The sequence below is a fragment of the Camellia sinensis genome, chromosome 12, assembly GCF_055761805.1.
Source record: "Camellia sinensis isolate YWXY chromosome 12, ASM5576180v1, whole genome shotgun sequence".
Lineage (NCBI taxonomy): Eukaryota > Viridiplantae > Streptophyta > Magnoliopsida > Ericales > Theaceae > Camellia > Camellia sinensis.
The window spans coordinates 171,240,164-171,248,164 of record NC_138972.1 but is presented as its reverse complement, the minus strand read 5'-3'; positions in this window follow the sequence as shown (position 1 = coordinate 171,248,164).

Here is an 8,001-nt window from a genome sequence, read left to right as displayed (position 1 = left end):
GAAATAACAGAAACAAGTCGTAGATTAAGTGAAAAAAGCAAGGTAAAGCAAATAATACGAAGAAAATCCTATCTCAGCCAATTCGAAATTTGTAAATACATCAATCTTCATCAAAATTTTCAAAACAATGAAAAAGATAACCCTCAAACAACCAATAACTAGTTGATCAAATCAAATATCCATTGAAAAAAAATATATATTTTTTTAAATCAGCAAAATAACCGCTAAAAGCAAATCACTCGAAACTCCTTAAATGACTGTAAGATATACTACCACAATGATTGAGAACACACTAATAGACTTACAATATCAACCATATTTCACATAACGATCTTACATTTTAGTAAAATAATAAAAAAAAAAATCGAAGAAATTAAATATAAAGAACGTATCGATACAGGAAACGATGCAGGAGAGGAGAGATTCGAATCTTACTTTTTCAAGAAATCGGACGATCAACGAATGGGGACGAGATTGGAGAGCTCTTTGAGAGACTTCGTTGTGTAAGAATAGTTAGAGAGAGAGAGAGAGAGAGAGAGAGAGACAGAGAATTGAGAGATATTTTAGGGTTGTGAAAGAGCAGAGTGAGGAAATCGGAGGACTGAGAGAGAGACCACAAGAAGAGTGCCAAGGGCAATGGGCAAGGATTTCTATAAAAACTCATGAAGCGTTTTGTAGCGTACTCCATGTTAATTTTTTCGAAACTTTGCTTCATAATCGTGTTGGCAATGGGTAAGCGTGTCCAATTGAAATGTCCATGTTACCCTCCGAAATTCTTTTCTAGTTTCTTCTTTTATACGTGGCACCAAATATGGTTTGCCATATTTTAAACGCGGTGGGCGATTCCCAATTTTACCAAAATAAATTTATTTATTACACTAACAACCCTCTGTTTAATTTTTTTTTTTTTTTGTGTTTTTTTCTGACAAAAATAAAATATACAAAAATAAAAAGAATAATTTAATGATTTTTAATTAAAAATCTTCTCAAACAAAATATAAATCATATATTCAAAACATGTATTAACTATTTAATTTATAGTTTATTGTCTTATCAAAAGGTGCAATAATGTTATTATGTTTTAAGAGACATAGTAAAATTTTTTGGATTAGGGTTTTTCATATTGACATCTTAACATAAGAATTGAAAGGTTCTATAAGACCCATCATAGGTCCTGTGTTGACGATTTAAACCGTTCATTTTGTAAGGCATTTGTAGCGATCCCGGGTTTTACTCCTAGTTGTACAGTGGTCCGGACCTGTTTCCGTGGACATTAGTTGTTGTTACTATCTTGTTTACATCCTTTCATACTTGTTATAGGATGTGTTGGGCAGGTTTGTTATAAGATGGTTATGTTTGGGAATAAATGGTTGCTACTGTAATACCCCTGTTCCGTAGTATGCTAATTGGTCCCTAATACGTATGTGACTATATGTTTTGATATGATTTTTGTGTGCCATTATGTGAATATATGCGACTTTGGAATTCTACCCGTTCACCGTAGGAATATCTGTTTGAATAATCCGCTTTGGAATTAAATTGAGGGCCTTATCGGCCATAGAACCCGAAATTGATTACGCCATTGTGATTGGCATAATTTTTAGAGCCTACGGTGAAATTTAATTGAAAATTGATTCTGGTCAATTTAAACTGATTAAATTGATAAATTAAGTGCCCCATTATTTTGTATTAAAATATTTGTTAGTGGGGCTAGTTGTATATTTGCATTGCACTCTCCTTTAGCTCTCAAAAACTCAAAATTTGAGTTAGGCACTTGAGAGTGAGAGAGAGGCCGGCTATAGAGAGAGAAAGGAAGAGACTTGAGCAATTTTTGGTTCTAGCTTGGGGATTTGAAGATTTAACTCAAGAATTGACTAGAAATTGAAAGATTAAAGCTCCTAGGTGAGTAACCAACCCCTAACTCATGAATTTGAGTTGTGATTTCGGGAATTAAAGATTAATTTGTGATCTAGAACATGAAAGGAGTTGGTTTTGATGAATTTGAAGACTATATGTGCATGCATGTAAAGAACTCCTATGGAATCACAAAATCTAGCATGTAATTTGTGAAATTGTGAAAGATTGGTAGTGTAATCCCACATGCAAGCATGTCTTTGTTAAATTTTATGGGAATGAGCACTAATTACATTATTTGAAGTGAATATGAAGTCAAATGGGCATGCATGTCTGAATAATTGAAGATGGGAGCTTTGAATGCATGAATATGTATGATAGAATTGAGTTTGGTGTCAATTTGAGACATGCAAGTGTTTAATCCTTGAAATTGAGCTCCATAATAAGGTGTTTTGGTGTTTATACCTTGTTAGTATACTTATATGTGATATTTGAGCTACAACATGCATGATTTGTTGGTTAAAAGTCGGAATGGAGCTCAAGAACTCAACCTGGGATTCCCAGATTTTCGTCGTCCGCTCGAGCGGGTGAAGTGACGCTCGAGCGGAGAAATCGAGCTCCCAGCATTTTCTGCAGACATGGTTCCCGCTCGAGCGGGGAAGTTTACGCTCGAGCGGGGAGCTATGTAGACAGGCAGTCCGCTCGAGCGGCCGAGTTCACGCCCAAGCTGGAATTGAAGGCAACCAGTACTTTCGCAGACCTAAGGGTCCGCTCGAGCGGGGAAGTCCACGCTCGAGCGGGGACCCTATTTTCTGAAATCCTGTTTTTGTATTTTGTGTTCTGTTTTCCGTTCTCTTTCACTTGCAAGCACTCTTAGGCATATGTTAAGCATTGTAAATGAGTTAATGAGATGATAATAAAGCCTAAAGAGGAATATGTGAATTAAAGAACGGATTGAACTGTTAATGACCCTTTTGTGTTCATGAAACGTGTAGGGTCAAGCTCCAGGGCAAATCCACAAGCCGATCACTGTGAGTAATATCGATATCTGAATGCTTGTGAATGTCCAATTGTCTACTCCCTTTTAAGCTTTATGAATTGCTGATTGGGATTGTGGGATTGTGGACGCAAGTCTGATATGAATGCATGAATGGACCCAAGGTCGTTTCGATAAGCATAAATGGACCCAAGGTCGTTTTGATGAACATGAATGGACCAAAGGTCGTTTTGATAAACTTGAATGGACCAAAGGTCGTTTTGAAATGAACGAGTGGGCCGAAGGCCGTTTTGAAATGAATGAGTGGGCCGAAAGGCCGTTTTGACATGAATAAGTAGGCCGAAGGTCGTTTGACATGAACGAGTAGGCCAAGGGAGCCGAAGGTCGTTTGACATGAACGAGTAGGCTAAAGGCCGTTTTGACATGAATAAGTAGGCCGAAGGTCGTTTGACATGAATGAGTAGGCCAAAGGAGCCGAAGGTCGTTTGACATGAACGAGTAGGCTAAAGGCCGTTTTGACATGAATGAGTAGGCCGAAGGTCGTTTGACATAAACGAGTAGGCCAAAGGCCGTTTTGACATGAATGAGTGGGCCGAAGGCCATTTTGACAGAAATGAATGGGCCGAAGGCCGTTTCGACATAAGTGAATGGCCAAAGGCCAGAATGTTAGAACTACAGTTACTTGATTTGAATTTGTATAGTTATATATATCTGTTAAATAGAAATAGGAATTGGGCCTAAGGCCGTTTGGAACGTGTTGTGCTACATTGTTATGTCACTTCTGTATTTGATTTGATATTATTCACTGGGCTTTCGCTCACGCTCATTCATGTGTTTGTAGGTGAGCCAAGAGAAGTCCAGACCCAGCCTCAGAGAAGTCTGTATGGAACCACTAAGGTTTTGAGAGAGTCAGCCCTTGTGTCTCACGCATGAGACCCGCCTTCGCTTTTTGTTGTGTATTTGCATTTTGTCAGGTTGACGAAGTTTTGTATATGTCTGCTTATAGTTTTATGGGTTGACTTAGTTTTGGATGATCCTGTCAGTACAGAACCTATATCACTATGTTTCTGTTGTGAGTTATTAACGTACATATGTATGGTTTGTTTGATGTGCCATGTAAGCACAGCTCTATGGACAAAGTTTCAAATTTTGCTTCCGTTTGGCCCCCATTAACTCTGTTAAAATACGTTTGGATCAGATTGAGGCCGTAGGTAATCTCATGATTACTGGCCGGTTACGTCCTTAACCCATGGGGGCGGGTTCGGGTCGTGACAGCTACCCAGGTTTTTGGTCATTCGCTCGAGCGAGGAGTTTTTCGCTCGAGCGAGCTCGTTGCCGTTGCCCTTCGCTTGAGCTAGGTTTTGTTCACTCGAGCGAGAGTTACGTTTTGTTTCTGGTGGCTCGAGCCAGGGTTTCTTCGCTCGAGCGTGCGTCTGCGTCTCATTTGGACCTGAGAGCTGTGATTTTTTGATCGAGCGAGCTTTCCTTCGCTCGAGCGAGCGAGGTGTATGTTTTCGAGTTCCTCGCTTGAGCGAGCATTCTGTCGCTCGAGGGTGCTTCTGGGTTGCAAACCTGAAGCTTCGAGTTTTTGGCTCGAGCGAGACTTTCTTCGCTCGATCGAGGGTTTCTTGTGTCTGGTCGCTCGAGCGACCAAGTCTTCGCTCGAACGAGCCTGTTTTATATCAGCAGACAACAACGATTTTAAACATCACTTTTTCATTCCCTTTTCTTTTCAAACCCTAGATCCGGGACTCTCTCTCTCTAAACTTGCTCTCTCTCTAAGGTTTGATCTCTCTAGAGTGTGAATCTACCCTAGGGCCTTTGTTAAAAAGATAGAGGGTGTTGAGAGCTTTGTTTTAATCTGAAAAAGTTGGGATTTAGAGCACGTTGGATTTTGGTCTTCATCTCGGTTTGAGCTCAAACTTCGAGGTAGGGATATCCTACTCCTCTTTATGAGCTTTGTCTTTGAATTTTAGTATTTTGATATGTTGGGGGTTGTTGTGTAATTTCGAGAAAGTTTGGGGGTCTTTATGTAATTTTCATAAAAGAGGGGTTTTAACTAAATTGAACCCATGTATATTTGTAGCATTGAAAATGGAAATTTTGTTATGAAATTGGTGGAAATGGGACCTTAGGGTCGGTGTTGAGAATTATGGGAAATTGCCCTAATTGGTTTAATAAATTAATTTGCATAATTAATTTGAGAAATGAGGAATTGAATTGGAAATGTTGAAATCGGGAATGTATGGGATTAAAGGGTGTAGTTGGATCATTTATTGCTCACCTAGTTGAAATGTTGATTTATTATCCATTTGGTGCATTTATTTTCTGTTTAGAAATAACTGCTTTGGGCTATCGGTGGAGGACAGTCTTGATTGTTGTAGACAATGCATGATGATTAGGCAAACGAGAACTAATCAATGGAATGTGTCATTGTGTATGACGGTTGAATGAATATATTAACTTTATGTATTGATTGATGATGTGTGTAGTAATTGTTTATATGCATTGTGTTGTGTTGGGGAAGATAGGGGATGCACTCCACGGTTTAGGGGAAGATAGGGGATGGACCTCTAAACCGGATGTTGTGTGGGAGGAGATAGGGGATGGACTCCGCAGATACAGCTCACATGCTTATCTATTGATGTGTTGATACAGCTCATATTCTTATCTTTGGATGTGTTGATACAGCTAATATGCTTATCTGTTGACGTGTTGATATAGCTAATATGCTTATCTGTTGTGAAATGGGGAAAATGTTTAATGTGAGTTACTGTCTCATATAAGTTGCTTGGCCAGGTTCTGAGCCATGGTTATGAATTGAGAAATGAATAAGAAATGGAAAATGAAAAGTAACATGAACTTGTATGTCATGAAACTATAATGTGATAAAAGTGGAGGTACCAAGGTTGGCCATCTATCAACTGCTAATCTTTTAGTCACTGTTCATAGTTGGTTTAGTGTATTTCTACTGGGCTGTCACTCACTCTATATGGGAACATCATTTTCAGGTACAGGTAGCATGCCACCTCCAAGGACATAGCTTGGGAGGCTAGAGACTAACAGACTTTTTTTGGTGTTGCTTTCTTTTGATGTATTACATGTAAACTCAAGCCTAGGGCTTAATGTGTATATGAGTTAGTACTCATTTCTTGTAACCAAGTGTTGTCTTGGAAAGTTGTAAGCCCATGGGGCCTTTACTTTTGTTGTCAGCATGTAATACTTTTGTAAGGAATTACTCTGATGTATAGAAGGATGTTGATCTTTTTTATATCAATGCATGTCAATATTGATGGGTTTAATATTATTATTTTGAGGGCATTACAACTTGGTATCAGAGCGTACCGGGTTCGAATACTTTGGGTACGTGGGGGAAGTGATTAGTATGACAATGGGTTTGTCTCGCTTGATAGAGACTTAGGTGTAGTGTCATATGCTATGTGTTTAAACTGATAACATGCTTATGTGACTATGTGGGTATGGGATTTAATTTCTAGGATGTTTATTGGATCCTTGGGTTTCTGTGAGTCTTGTTGGAAAAGCACTTGATCAATGCTGTTTCTAATCGAAACTCTAGTAACGCCTCGGGACTATCATTATCTTAAAATGAAATTCGTAAGTGCTTATGTGTTTATGTGCTTACGTGGAGTGAATTACAGTTGTCCGTGCATTAGGACACGAGTGTTTAGTTTCGGCACATTTGTGAATGTGCTAATGTTCTTCGTTTCCTTTATTAGGATGTCAGGACGAGGAAGAGGTGCTAGGCGTGGTAGGCCTAGGAGGCAGGAAGCGCCTATACCGGATGAGATTTCAGCAGTACAAGAGGGAGTTGGTCAGGCCAATGCGGCCGAGCCAGCAGGTCAGCAAGCTATGAGTGCCTTGGACCGAGAAATAGCAGGAGCTTTGGGTATTCTCAGAGCTGGGAATCAGGTTCAGGCCCAGGTTGATGCAGGGCCTTCCTTCTTGAAGAGGGAATTCTTCCGGTCTAATCCGGACGAGTTCATTGGGGATCTGAAGGAGCCACTTAAGGCTGGCGAGTGGTTGGAACAGATGGAGAAGACGCTCGAGATGCTTGGCATCGAGGATGAGGCTTTAAAGGTGACCTTGGCATCTTTCCAACTGAAGGGAGATGCGGGTCAATGGTGGAAGTATGAGAAGGGCAGTGTTGGTGGTGCATGGAGGGCTTTTGTGACTGCCTTCCAAGAGAAATTCCTATCTTCAGTTGCCAGGGAGAAGCTGAGGGAATAGTTTTGCCAGCTTAAACAGCAGGGTTTGTCAGTGGCCAAATTTGCGGCTACTTTTACTAGTTTGTCCAGGTTTGCACCTGAACTCGTGGCGTCCGAGGAACGCCGTTGCTCTGAGTTTGAGCGGAAGTTGAGACGTGGTCTCAAGTTGAGGGTTGAAGGGCCCTTTATTCCAGAGTATAGACGTTTGGTGGATGCCGCTGCTCATATGGAGATTATGATGCAGGAAGAGGATGATGAGAAGCATAAAGGCTCCAAGAGAAGCCAAGATGGCCAGGGTGATGGCAGGAGACAAAGAGGTTTTTACCCTCAGTAGTCACAGGGTGGTTTGCCTAGGTCGACCTTTCCAGTGCCGAGTGCAGGATCTGGGAAATGTAATTAGGGATGCTTGACTTGTTTTGCATGTGGCCAGCTGGGTCACAAGTCTTCGGTTTGCCCGCAGAAGGGATGGGGTCAGCGAGTTGCTTCTTCTTCAGCTTGACCTCACGGCCAGAGTCAGGGCAGGGGCCAGCATTTGTCTTGTTATCAGTGTGGACAGCCTGGGCACCTGAAGAGGTTTTGCCCACAGTTGAGTGCCACTTCAGGGGCGTCTGGTTCTAGGCAGACGCAGAGTTATCAGCCAGCTCAGTCTGTGCAGGCCTCGAGGGCCAATCCGGGAGTTTCGTCATCCCAGTCTGTGCAACAATCGTATGCTCCTAGAGGTGAGCAGGTGGATCAGGGGCCTACAGGGCACGTGTATGCTGTTACCGCGTAGGACCTAGTACCGGCACCATCAATTGTGAGAGGTACCTTTCTGTTTTGCAACTTGGTTGCTAGTGTATTGATTGATACGGGTGCGTCTCATTCTTTTGTATCTGCGGCATTTGCATCTGTGTTGGAGTTGGTGTTGGCACTGTTAGCATCTCC